Source organism: Arvicanthis niloticus, chromosome 5 (genome assembly GCF_011762505.2).
Source record: "Arvicanthis niloticus isolate mArvNil1 chromosome 5, mArvNil1.pat.X, whole genome shotgun sequence".
Classification (NCBI taxonomy): domain Eukaryota; kingdom Metazoa; phylum Chordata; class Mammalia; order Rodentia; family Muridae; genus Arvicanthis; species Arvicanthis niloticus.
In genome coordinates this window covers 97,551,171-97,565,332 of record NC_047662.1, presented here as the reverse complement: position 1 = coordinate 97,565,332, position 14,162 = coordinate 97,551,171, and the positions used below count along the sequence as shown (strand labels likewise).

General features: G+C 47.4%; 1 protein-coding gene and 1 long non-coding RNA gene across 2 annotated transcripts in view; both read right to left on the bottom strand.

The window, feature by feature from the left end:
* Positions 1-14,162, bottom strand: part of Gabbr2 (gamma-aminobutyric acid type B receptor subunit 2) — a 326,221-nt gene that overhangs the window by 103,605 nt on the left and 208,454 nt on the right. The window lies entirely within an intron of this gene.
* On the bottom strand, positions 7,237-9,492 carry LOC143442456 (uncharacterized). Its single transcript, XR_013110691.1, has 2 exons — positions 8,952-9,492; positions 7,237-8,618 (listed from the first exon to the last, which is right to left on the bottom strand). It is a non-coding gene; the product is annotated as an uncharacterized LOC143442456 (long non-coding RNA).

The window sequence follows — 14,162 nt, the reverse complement described above, 5'->3', positions numbered from 1 at the left end:
ATGGCCTGGGCCATCTGGTGAGTCTCCACTCACATCTCTGGCCACCAGGCCACACTAGCAGGCTAGCATGTCACTTGACTGAGAACTCATTACTTGCCTAGGCTCCCTGTCTGAATATCCCCCATACAGCAGAGTTTTTTAATCTTAAAAAACTTGTATTAAGTGACAGATGCAGGCAGAAAAAAGAGAGGCAGGGATGCTGGGCTGTTGCTAGACATAAGGGCTTCCTAAGGATGGTCAAAAACCAGAATGTAGGACGTGGGAGGCAGGGTTGGACCACACTGCATGCACACAAGTCAGATGTCTTGCAGGGCTGGCATAGGGCTGGAGTTAGAAGATGAAGTGGGACCCCTCTCTCTCATACTCTTGCTGGAGAGTCCCTGCTATTCTTCCCATAACTATTCTAAGACCCCTGCCTAACTGAAGGGACTCTAGCCAGCCCGAGCACAGCAAACATGGCTCTGGAAGGCCTTGCCTTCCTCTGTTCTCTTTGCTTTGCTAAAAACCATTGAATTCCATTCCTAAAGCTGGCCACCAAGGTCTATTCCCTTATTTGGCCACTTCCTCCCCCTGAGGCTGAATACCAAAGTCCAGCTATCAAAGTATTGAAGTCCAGCAATCAAAAGCCCCCCTTTGGCTCACTTAATTAACATGCCCAATTAAAATTCAACACCTCATCCTAACACAGGGTTTCTCCTTTTACCTTTATAAACTGCCATTTGCCTATGGGCCTCGCCCATCTGTCTCCTCCATCCAGAGGAAGTCTTCTTTGTCACTCTAGGGCAAATATCCACCTTCCCTTTTTCCATTCCCCTTTTCCCTCATTCTTAGTCTCCTATCTTTGTCTCTTATTGGCTTCCCTTTGTCCCTCTCAGGCAAATAAATCTTCTTTGTGCTAAGAATTTGGTCTTAGTGTGTCTGGTCCCAATACTGATCTTTTTAGCAAGACTTGCTGGTCATTCCAGAGTCTTGGTGCTCACACTGATAGAATCTGTACCTATTGTAATAGACATTAATTTTTGTTGCTTGGCAACCCATTGGATGCTAAGAGTACCTGGTGTTCAGTGAGACTGTGCCAGCTAGGATCTATGATGGCCTTTCTAATGCATGATGTCCCTTAATATGTGCCCGGGGACAAATCCTGATATAATCCCCTCCTGTGTGAATGGGGTCACCTACATGAACAGTAGGGTACTACAAACATGGGCAGATACCAAGACACAGTTGGTAAATAGACCCTTCAGCCTGGTTCACTCATAGAAGCAGAAGCAACAATTGTACCATGAGGATACCCAAGTAGCCTGTGGCAAGAAACCGAGTCCTTCTGCCAAGAACCAGAACCAGCTTGCCAGTCATCTTGGAAGCCTATCTAAAGTTTTCCCAGGTCTTAGGAGGATCACTGTACCAGATGATGTCTCATCTGCCTTGTAGAAGAGACCTCATTCCAGAACTTTCCAGCTGAGTCACTCCCAAATCCCAGACCCACAGATGCTGTGAGTATAAGAACAGTTTTTGTAGCTTTAAGCTACGGCAGGAAATGGGATGGCTCAAAGGAAGAGATTAATAAGGCTCTTGAGGGGTGGGGAGCTGAATCACAGGGCACAGGGGAATGTGAGGTGCCTGCCACAGATAGCTGGAGACGTTTCTGTGCTTTAGAGTCCAAGGGGAAAAGAAATAGTGTCACCAAGGCCTTCTATATGAGGGGGATCCAGAGAACCCACAGCCATTGTAACAAGACACAGCCACAGGGATGGAGCTATTACAGAAGACTCAGAACAGGGAGAGAGGCTGAGCTATATCCCAACCTGTCTCCCTTTAGCTGCCCATTTCCTGCTTGTCTCTCTACTAGAAAAGCCAACGTGAAGCTAGAAGACAATGGTTCTGAATGATGCTATCCACTGTGTCCACTTTCTAAGACACAGGGCAGAGAATGGGTTAACACGGAATGAGAGGTAAAAAGTCAACAGAAATCTATGAAGCCAGCTCAATGTAGAGATGGTCCAGTGACTTAGCAGATCTGTGTAACCGCTCTTGATTAGCTAAGGAACAAGCACGTGACCCAAGCCAGCCAGTTAAAGCTAAGGAGGCTTGCAAGTGGACTTGTGAGTGTTACTGGCTTTGGCTGGATGTGATGCCCGAGCAACAGTTTGGAGGCTGAGAAGGGGGCCTACCTAGGAAAACACAGACAAAGTAAAGATGGAGGGATGGACAGGCTTCATCTTGGACTGTGATCTGTGGTTAAGTGTGGGCCCTGTTACTTGCACCAGAGGAGTTGAGTGGCAATTTCCTGAGCTACACTGTTAAGAGTCATTAACTCCATGCCACCGAGGAAGAAAAGGAGCTCCAGTTCTTGGTCATCGGGCAACCAGTTCATAGCTAAGTGACCTACCTAAGTTTCCTGGCATCTTTATTGTTCACACTATATGATGTTAGAGTTTTCTCACAGGGGCCCTGTGCATACATGCTTTTCCTTAGGAGCTGCCACAAACTCTCTTTAGAAGACATGGCATTCTGGTGATGAGAGTTTCCAGGTCCTATCTCTTACAGATGGTGGTCCTGAGACTGAAGGGGACCTGAACCCTTTCTTACTCCAAACAGCCAAGATCACCTTTTGCTAGTTAACCCTGCCTCCTGCTTGATCTCTTTATTGAGAGTTGGAGTTGTGGGTATGCAGGGATCGCCGAAGAGCTTACCTGCCAAGGACAGACCACTGCTTTGGTGACTTCCCACAGACTTGAGAGCAAAGCAGTAAGCTTTTCAGTGTGATGAGAAAGATGCCCTCTCCTGTTACGGTGGAGTTCACCAGGTTGGACGCTGTCTATATTTCCATGATGTAGTCCCCTTGGTTAGCTTGTTTCAGTCACACTGACCCCGAAGGGCTCTCAGACATCCTGGAGACTATCTACTTGCTCATTCTTGATTGAATGTCAGACTCTCAAAGAATGATAAATAAAATAAAATAAATTAAAAATTCCAGGCCAGGGAATAGCTCAGCAGGTATGAATGCTTGCTAAGCTTGAAAATGTAAATTCGGGTCCCAGCACCACTTAAAAAGCTGAGCATGGTCCCACAGGCTTGTGAACCCAGTGCTGGAGGGGTGGAGACAGGAGGATTTCTGGGGTTTGCAGGCTGACAGCCTAGCTCCTGGTGCAGTGAGAGATTCTGTCTCAAGTGAATAAAATGGGTAGTAACAAATCAAGACACCTGACTTCCTCTTCTCACTATATTTCACACACACACACACACACACACACTCACACACACACTCAAGCTTGTGGACATAGTCATCTGAAAGTCTGACCCTTCGAGTCCTGCACTTAAGCTTTGTTAGGTAGGGTCCTCAGTCTGGAGTTAATCACTCCACTGTGGAGACCAACCCTTCCCTCTGAGCACTCTCCTCACGGATTGTGATGTGTTTCTCATCCACTCTGGTCCTGCCTGAGCCCTAGGAGGGTCCATCCCATTTCGGATGTTTCTTTGCCTGGATTCAGGCAGCATCCTTATGATACTGTGTGCTGATATGAAGACTGAGCTGAAGTCGAAGGTGATGCTGGGAATGCACATGACCCTGGGGAAATCTCCGTGCAATTCTCTCTTCTCCCATACTTTGCCTACAAACTCTGGGATTCTCATCTCCGACTGTTCAATTCTACCGCACCTTCAGCTGGTTCACCATTCCTGTTTGGGTCTTGAAAGCCTCTAGGTTATTATCTGCCCCCTCCCCCCCCGGCCCCCCCACCCCCGTCCCATTACTCCGGCACCTTGAGCGGAAGTAGAACTGACTCTTCCTGTCTTCAGAAGATGCGGAAGAAAGATGGAGAAAGATGGTGGGTATGAAGGGGCAAGAATAGGCTCCACAGAATTCCACAGAGGCCTGTGAGAGACTGAAGGTGAAAACTGGATGGGCTTTAGAATCGGAGGATCCAGAAAGAAGACTGGACCCTGACATTTCCTACCGGTGTGGATTGAGACCTGGGGGTGGGGGAGGGGCCGGAGGCAGGCAATCCTGCCTCTAGGAGATGGTGCCCATTGTGTCTCCCCTGCTGGAGACCTTTGGGAGTTTACTGCTGCTTTCTGCCTAGAGACCATTTTCATTCCTCCAGAGTTACACAGGGTTGAGAGATCTGAAAGCCCCCCCCCCCAACGTGGCTGGCACATGCCTTTCTCTTCCCCACGGAGGCACTGAAGTTCACTGAGTGTCCAACAGAGGTTTTCCTTAACACCTAAAGCACACACACTACCTCCCTCACGGTTGCTGCTTCGTGGCAGGAAGCCCTGAGAGAGAACTTCAGCCAGATGGCTGCCCCAAATCGCATGGCTGGGGTTGGGGAAGGGCACAGGCTGTGCCGTGCCAGAGACTTAATTCTCCGGACATCTGCCCAGCAGTTAAGATCGTTAACCATGGGCTACTGAAGCATCTCTTCCTAATCTAGTTGATGGAATTACTAGATTTGAGGTCAAACAGGAATATTTCTGTACGCTGTGGAAAACATTGCAGCGGTCTCTGCAGGGGCTCTGTCAGATTACTGAAGACAGTGGATTAGCCTGTCACTACATATGGCTGACTAAAACCCTTGGGGGAGGCGGGGTACTGTGCTATCCCAGTGTTTACCATTGTTCCAAACATGTACGTGAATGCACGCACCCATTCGTGCCTATGTAAGCACATACAAAATCCCTGTGTGTGCTGTATACTCAGACTCAGTGTGTGAATGTCACAATCTACAGCACTCTCTCTGTACATACTTAACTTTGAATATGAAAGGCTTTTCACGTTGGCCTCTACCCTGTGTTAAGCAGCTTCCCACGCATCCAGGACAAAGTTACATAATATCTTCAACTGGACTGTGACCAGCAGGGGTCCAACATAGATCTGAGGCCTCTGAGAGAGAACTGAAGCAGCGGGTCCTCCTGACTCAGGAATTGAGGCCCCTCTCAAGCCAGGGCACACTCAGGCCTCTCTGATTCTGCTTCAAACTTTGCCCCCTTCCCAGCCCGAGTCATCTGTAAATGAGAATAAGCTCTATCAAAGCAGACTGAGGAGCCGGAGTGGGTTGCCCAGGCCAATAGTGGCAGCTATTTGAGAGGATGAGCCAAGAAGACCTAAATTCAAGGCTGGTGTGGTTTCTATAGTGAGTTCAAGGCCAGTTCAGGCCTTATAAGACCTTGTTTTGAAATGAAAACTAAGAAAAGGTCGGAGATGCAGCTCACTGGGACACATTACACCCAGCACACTTGGCACTCTAAATAGAACCCTCAGGACCACAGAGAAGATAAAAGAGAGAGCCTGCTCCAGGCAGGTATCCTGGCTAGTTGTCTGTCCACTTGATATGAGGTAGAAGAGAAACCTCAGCTGAGGAAATGCTTCTGTCAGTTTGACCATTTTCTTATGTGGTGGGTGGTGCCCCAGCTGGGAAGATGGTCGTGCATTACATAAGGAAGCAGGCTGGCAAGCTTTGCGGAGCAAACCAGTAAGCAGCATTCCTCCATGGCTCCCGCATCAGCCTCCGTCTCCAGGTTCCTTCCTGCATTGTTTTATCAGAGTCATAGAAAGCAAGCTAAGACAGGGGAAGATCGTCCATGTTGGCTGAGGGCCTGGTGGTGCCAGGAACTGTATCAGACCGGGAAGGTCATTATTGGTGGTCATGGTACCTAATGAGGCAAGCAATGCTATACCCATTGTACAGGTGAGAAAAGGAGGCCAAAGGCTGACTAAAAGCCTCCTAACTAGAAACAGCCCAGTTGGATGAATGTCCAAGTCTTTGACAATTAGTGTTTAACTCTTGGTTCTCTGTGTTTCCCCCTGCCCATTTTCTGAAACTGAGACCTGAGGTAACTATGTTCACTATAGAATATATGAAAATAGGTTTAAAAAAAAAAAGAAAAAATCCATTCAGAGGAAACACTGTTAATGCTCAGGAGTGCATTCTTCTAGTCTTTATGTATTTAAATCTCTCATCAGGGCTATCAGTGAGCCAGTTGAGTGGATGAGGACCCTCACTGCCAGGCCTGTGGATCTGAGTCCAATCCCTGGAGTCCACAATGTGGAGGGGAGGGCTGACTTCCATAGGCTGTCCTCTGAGCTCCCACATACCTGTAGCATGGTGTGTGCACCTCCCTCCTCCACAACACAAAAGAAATTAAAATATCTTTTAAAATTGAGCCTGAGGGCTTGTCGTGCAACCCTCTCTGTAACATGACTACACTGATTTTTTGCAAACCTATGCATTATTAATCTTTTTTATGCTGTTTAATATCTTTCCAGAACAATTGTTTTTAATGGCTGCCAACAATTCCACTGTCTGGGCATATCAAAATCTATCTAACCTAATGCCCTCCACTGGGCATTCAGGCTGTGCCCAGTTTTTCCTTTCATTCTAAGAAGCCAGGTTGTCATAAATGCTTCCTGCCTGTCCTGTCTCACAGCTGCTTCCGAAGTCCAGCTGCCCATCTACTACTGGGTTCTAGGTCACAGGAGATGCACAACACTGAGAGTCCTCACCCTCATTTAGGAGAAATGCCCTCCGCACTGGGTCCAGCATTTCTGCCTTTCCAAACACTGCCCAGCCCCAAGGTCTAGCCCACTGCCTGACTGTGAGGCTAGTACTGGCAACTGGAAGCACTTTTAGAGTTTAAGGTCTGTGGCAGAGAGGAAGTCAAGTCAGCCATAAAGACACACATTTGGAACACCAGTACTCGGGTGGCCAAAGCAGTATTGCTTGGAGTTCAAGGCCAACCTAGGCTATACAGCCAGAGTCTTGTTGCCAGAGGACCAAAAGGAGGGGCCGGTGGCAAGGAGGGAGAGGGAGTGATATTGCGAATGAGCTACCTGATCAATAGCCACATTTGAAAGGTGATCAAAGGGAAGATGTGGCCCTGAGTTAATGCTTGCCCGACAAGCACCAGGCCCTCATCACCAGCACTGCACTGTCTTCTTGTCCACAGAAAGACAAAAAGAGCAAGAAAAATTAAGTTGATAGTAAATCCAAAGACTCTGTTTATGTGTCTATGTATGTGAGTCACAGGCGTGAAGGTGCCTCTGAAGGCCAGAAGAGGGCATCAGACCCCTTGGAATAGGAGTCATAAGCACTTGTGGGTCAGCTGATGGTGGGGGTGGGAACTGAACCTGGGTCTTCTGAAAAAAGCAACAAGCGCTCTCAACTGTTGACCCATTTCTCCAGCCTATGCTGTTAGCACATTTTCTCAAACATAATAGCCTTTTGATTGTACACCATATAAAAATCGATGTTGTACACTTTTATTTAAATTTTCTACAGTTATTTACTTCGTTTCTGAGTGTGACATACGTGTGCCACAGTACACATGTGTGGGTCAGTGGACAACCCATGGGAGTTGATTCTCTCCCTCCGCCATGTGGATCCTAGAGAGTAAACTCAGGGTATCAGACTTGGCAGCAAACCCCTCTCCTTGCTGAGCCGTATCACCTGCCCCACTTTCACCATGTGCGGCGTGGGGCTCACGATGGAGTGCTGGCTGGCCTTAAACTTATTTTTCTTGCTTTGGCTTCCTGAGTAGTGGGGAATTACAGGTATGCACACTGGCTTAGGCATTTTCACATGTGTATACGGAATCTGATCCAGCCCACAGTTTACACTTTGGCCCTGCCGTATTTCAATGCTTCTGAACAGAGCCTGGGGTTGACCAAGCAGTGGCACACATGTGAGAATGTATGTTCCCTTCAGAACTCTTGGTGAATGCGGGCCTGGTCTGTGGGGGGCCCTCACTGGAAGGCATTTGTACTGTGAAGTTCTGATTTCTCCTTTTGGGTAAACCTAAATCAATCAATCAATCAACCGTCATCATCGTCGTCGTCGTCATCATCATCATCATCATCATCATCATCAATCAGTCCATAATAAAGTGGCACGGGTGAGGTCTAGCTTGTTTTTTTCTTCCACAGGATTCCTGCAGTAACCCAGGATCCCAGTTTGCTATGTGCCTTTCTCAGCTCATCTTCGGAGGATCCTCCACACGGGCCCTTGGTCACTGGTCTCACTTTGCAGAAGAGAAGGCAAATACTGGACTTCAGCCACCCAAGTGTAGTCATGTTTTTGCCCTAGCAAGCTGCCTCTCCCAGTAACCTAATGGAGCCACCCAAACGAAATAATGTCACTTCGGTTTTGCCCAGTACTTTTCTGAAACGCTTTCAGGATCATTTTTGCAACTGGAACATCTCTCAGAGGAAGAAAACTAGTTCATCACCGTAATCAAGTCTGTCACAGAGAATGCGTGATGATGTTTGAAAATATAATCCTGTGAGCATCAGAAGTGACAACTCTGAAACATCTCGAGGCTACATCTGCTAATAACGGTCTTTAGCATTCAGGCTGGGCACCCACGTGGGCTGGTGTGATCCATTTCACAGCAGAAATGCCCTAACAAGGCGCTTCCTCAAAGAGGAACTGGACAGAGGAGGGATTTTAATGAGGCCCAATCCCTGCCAGGGTGAAGTACCAGTGAGGAATAAAAGCCCGAGATGAAACATGTCTTATGGAGTCAGATGAGAAGATGGTCCTCACATCAGGAGACGCAGTGAAAACTGTCAAGGGGTCAGGACTTGTACAGAAAAGAAGCCACAGCATTGGAGCCAATCACTTCTGAGATTAAAATGAAGCAGACACCTGGGGTGACCTCTGAGGCTGCTGTTCACCACCTCACATTTCCAGCCGCCCATTACCCACCCACCACATCACCCACCCATTCATCATAGCTCTCTCCGGTCCTCCGCTTACTGATCTCCATCCGCCCACCAATCTGTCATCCACTCACCTACCCATGTGTCTGTCTATCCATCCAACCACCCATCTACCCACCGATTCGTATATCCTTCCATCTGTCCATCCATTCATTCCTCGATGCATCCATCTGGCCACATACTCACCCACCCACCCGCTGTCCATTTTCCCCATCTGTCCCATGGGGAAAGATACCGAGATACAGGCAGGGATGCCGATTAGCCGTCTTTGATGCTCTTGTTGCTTTGTGATCAGCGGAGATGCAGATGTAAGCCAGACCACGAGGCAACTGACCACAGAGAAGCAAACCTCAGACAGGCTCTCCCTGGAGGGTTTGGTAGAAGAAGTTTCTGCTGTAAAACCCCAATGGTATGGTGTCAAAATGATTGCAAAAGAGAGATGAATTCAAAGACTCCTGCCTTCTGACCTCAGCACCGGGTTTTAGTACTAAAAACATGGAGATGAGAAGAAAAGGCATCAAACAAAAAGACCATTAATAGTCCCATGACAGACGAAGGCACCCGATAGCCGCAAGCTGGTCCAGGCAGTCTCCGCTCTGCTGCTAACAGATCACGCTCACCCCTTTTCTCACTCATCTCTGATTCATGTCATAACCTTTTATGGGATGACCATGGTGGTTCTCAAGATAAAGCAAAGAGAAAGCTCGAAAGAGGTCACTGTTTCCCACTCCTCCACCACACACGAGCTCCTTCGTGATTTCACACATCCACGTACCATCTGTGCTTGGCTTTCCAGAGTGCCTCTAAGAACGTGGAAAAAGAGACCTTGTCTTGCTGCCTAACAGGCAAGCTATGATTTTATATCACACATTAAAATAAACACATGATCATTACAATACTGAGTGTGGTCTGGATCCCGGCTAAATGGTCCCATCTTCGACATCCAGGACAGAGGCAGGGATTGTGGCACAGCTAATCGCCTCTTGTGTCTGAGCTGCTAAGTTGACCGAGGGCTCTGATCATGGCCCTTCATTAAGGTGTGGTTTCTCCTTTGGAACTGCACATATATGCTAATTTTTAAATCTAAAGGAATGATTAAAAGAGTATTCCAAAGAGCAAATTTGGGGGGTGGGGGGAAGCAGTGTTAATTTAAATGTTAAATGGACCAGTGACTTTAGGCTTCTGTGGAAATCCCCTTTGAAAGATATTTTGAAGCCACTAGAATAGAGTGCTAAGTCCCTTCATTTACGACGACTATAGATCTCTAAAGTCATAGGTGTGTGAGTGTTTGTGTGCAACCGAATGTGAGGATGTGAGTTATTACGGATGGCAAGAGTACAGAGACTACAGCTGAACCTGGGTGTGACTGCATCCCTGCCCTCATGATGTGGAGGCAGCATGATGACTATTCTGAGGCCAGCCTGGGACACATAGGCAAACCTGTCTTAAAACAAACAACCTTTAAACTAGGCTGTGTGGTTGTGTTTATCTATAGGAGTTCTGGACATGTCCTGCTCCACTCTCTATTGGCCAAATTGCCATCCCTGGATCTTGACAATACAGGTGACTTAGAATTTCAGCTAAGTCCCTTGCTGGGAATTACCTTCCACTCAGAGGAACGGCCTGGCCCAAGGATACAACCATTCTCGAGGCTGACAAACTGAGGAAGGCTTGGAGGCCCAGGCTTTCCCCAATCCAGCTCCAGGTCTGCCTTCAGATCCTGCAGGCTTAGTAGCAGTGGCTCTGTGGTCCCCACACTCACTTCCTTCTAGGCACATATCCTGAGTTCAGTCTTACCGACCTGTACACTGTGAGTGCTCTCTTTCAGCACCTATATACCAGGTATATACACCTATATACCTATATACTGTAAACCCATTGCAGATTAGGAAACTGAGTTCTTGCCTGGTTTATTTAATTCAGCTCTCAGGTGACAGCTTGTCTTTGGAGTGCATGCTTTAATAACTCCACATCTCTTGGGGAGACACAGGCAGGCATCCCTCTGCCTCCTCGCTGTGGACACTCTTGCCCTTCCACAGTGTTTTATGCCCCCACCAGATTCTAGGTCTCGACAGGTTTAAAGCAGGGAACTGTGGGAAGCTTGAATTCTGTTGAGAAGGAAGATGGAGGTGGATGTTGGAGAGGGATAATGGGACTCACAATCTTATGAGCAAATGGGTTTTCTGAGCCTTTCTCACTACTCCCACAGGGGCTGGCAAGGGCCAGGCTTGGAGTGTCATATGGAGAGTGAGCAAGTCACCTCTGCATGCGCACATACAGGCCGGCGACATGCATCAGGCCTCAAAGCCTTTCATTATGTCATCTGCAGTTTATGTCAGCTGTTCTCCTTAGAGCCTAGGAGACCTCTCTCCTGCTTAGCATCCCGGGCTAATATACCTTGACATGTGCACCAAGGGGTTGTCGTAGCCTCAATAAAGGAAATGTGGTGAGTGAATGTGGAGTTTCTCTGAGAGATTTTCACCCAGGTACTTTCCTGAGAGTTTTCCGCAGTAGTGGGCTGTCAATGATGCTTCATTATTTGCTTAAAAATTTGGTCAAGGTTGATAATTTCACTTGCGAGAGAGAGAGAGAGAGTGTGTGTGTGTGTGTGTGTGTGTGTGTGAGAGAGAGAGAGAGAGAGAGAGAGAGAGAGAGAGAGAGAGAGAGAGAGAGAGAGAGGGAGAGAGGTCTTAGATGTCTTACTATATAGGCATGGCTGGCCAGGACCATGTTGCATAGACCAGGCTGCCTCTAGTTCACAGAGATCCACCTGTTTCTACCTCCTAAGTGCTGGGATTAAAAGCAGGCACCACCACATCAGGCTTCACTCCTTAAAAAAAAACCTCATTTTTATTTATGTATGTGTTTATGTATTTATGTATGGGCTGCATGTGTGTGGATACTCATGGTGGCCAGCAGAGGGCGTCAGATCCTTAGGAGCTGGAGTTACAGGCAGTTGTGAACTACCCAACAGGTTACATGGTTGCTAGGATCCAAACTCAGATTCTCTGGGAAAGCATTAGACGCTCTTAGCTGCTCTGGCCTCATGTTTCACTCTTTTAAAACATACGTTCTAGAGGCTGGGGATGAAGCTCTATTAGTAGAATGCTTCACAAGCATAAAATCCGGGATTTGCTTCCTAGCACCCCATAAATTGGGCAGTGGTGGTACACGGCATCATCCTTGGGTTACATAACAGGTTTGAAGCTAGACTGGGATCTATGAAACCCTGTCTCAAAAACTAAATAAAGCCACAAAAGCCTGTATACATTCTAGGTATCTCTGTGCAAAGGCCCCCTAGACTATTGGAGGGCACTCCGGATTTCTTAAGGTTAGATTAGAAGGACCAAAATTTCTCTCTAAAATTAGTTAGCAAAGCACTTATGGGATTTAAAGGATACTGTTAAAAGAAACGCACAGCTAAGTACAATCAGCTTGCCTACAAAACCAAACAAAATCCCCTAAATACCTGAATAACTGTAAAGTGGTCTCCAGTAAGGGCTAGGCTATAGCTCAGTGGGAGGACTCATAGCTAGCCTGTGAGGCTTGGTCCCCAGTGTCCCAAATCAAAACACACAAAATTACCATTCCTAACAGCGAGCTTGTGTGTACCTGCTTCTAGTCACGATGCTGGGAGAGTCCTGGAGCTCGCCAGTGGCAACAGCCTGCCAGTGTACATGCCATTGGATTGGGAGTCCAAACCAGTGGTTCTCAACCTTCCTCATGCGGTGACCCTTTAATACAGTTCCTCACGTTGTGGCAACCCCCAACCATAAAATTATTTTTGTTGCTACCTCATAACTGTACTTTTGCTACTGTTATGAATTGTAATACAAAGAGCTGTGTTTTCCAATGGTCTTAGGAGACCCCTGTGAAAGGACCCAAAAGGGTCTCAAGTCACAAGGTGAGAACCACTGGGTTAAACCGAGTTTAAATGTACGTTTTTCTGTCACATTGAAATAAGAGTTAAAAAGATTGAGAAGCATGGTCACAGAGAAACCTTCATGGTCTGAGAGGCGGGAATAATAGCAAAAGGATAGGAGAGACCTGGGTCTTACTAGGAACATCCAAGGAGTGTCAGTTGGCTTGGAGGCCATTTTGATACTGGTCTGAGCTTTCCCCACCTTCCGCCATGGAAGGACCCCTTATGTGAAAGAGATCACGGGACTCTTAAGGACACAAAGAAATAAGAAGCCCAGACTTGGGGCTGTAGAATGACTGGATGAAAAGACAACAGAACAAAATGACACTGTTAGAACAAAATGCAGAGCCTGATCCCCAGGGGCGGAGCCAGGGGCAGCATTAGGCAGATGCAAGCATGGTGCACCTGAGATCACAGCATGTGGGAAGGTGGAGGAAGGGGGATCAGAAGTTCAAAGTCCTCTTTGGCTACATAGAGAGTAGATCAGTCTGGGACATGAGATTTTTTTTTTTTAAAGGGGAAAAAAATTAAGGGTCTTCATAGAAGTGGTTGGCAAAAAAAAAAAAAAAAAAAAACCAACAACAAAAACAAAACAAAACAAAACAAAACACAAAGGCAGAGTCCTCCTAGCTGCAGCCGTGTCTTCCTTGCTGTTCCCCAAGGGTCACAGTGTCCCCACCCGGAAAGGTGCTGATGGGGGGACTCTGGTTAGTTTCAGCTCCATCCTTTGGATGGGACTTATTTTGTTCCTGAAAGGAAAAGTTTATAGAGATATAGGACAAACGGTGACGGCTGAAAGGCAGACAGCTTAGGTTCAAATCCCGGCTTCTCCACTCATCTGGGCTCTGTGGAAGTTCTTGGAGAAATTAATTATCTTCTTGGTTTTCTCACAAAGTGTTGCTAGTTTCTACTTTGTGGGGCCCAATTAGTTTCAAATGAAGACTCCCAGTTGGGGCGCTCACAGAACAGCAACTCACTGTACCCCAATCCTGGAGACCGAAGGCTGCTGTAGACCGTTGCCTCCAAAGCCTGGCAGGGAGGATTAGCTACCTGCCCCATGACTTGTGGTGGCTTGCTGGCAGTCTTTGGTGTCTCATGGTTCTTAGGTGTGTCACCCCTCTACCATCTTGTCTCAGGCCTTGCTCCTGTCTGTGTATATGTCAACTTGCTCTTTTATGAAGACACTATTAATGTCTCTAGTCTGTGCAGTGTTACCCCAACCACCTGCACCTGAAACATGCCAAGTAATCCAAGTATGCTTGGTAATCCAACATATAAATCTGGGGCAGTGGAAACAACTTAACCCACATCAGGGCTTACTGTGAGAGTTAAAGTACTATAGGGGAGAACTAAGCCCAGCACTCAACAAGCACTCAGTGCTCCTAGCCATGCCACCTGTTGTTACAGCAAGGGCTACTGTGGCCACCATGTTCCCAGCTCCTTCAGGGCTTATGGTCTGCTTCTGTCTGGGACCAGACTGCCTGTGCTCAGGGAGACCACTAAAGTTCTAAACGATACACTCCC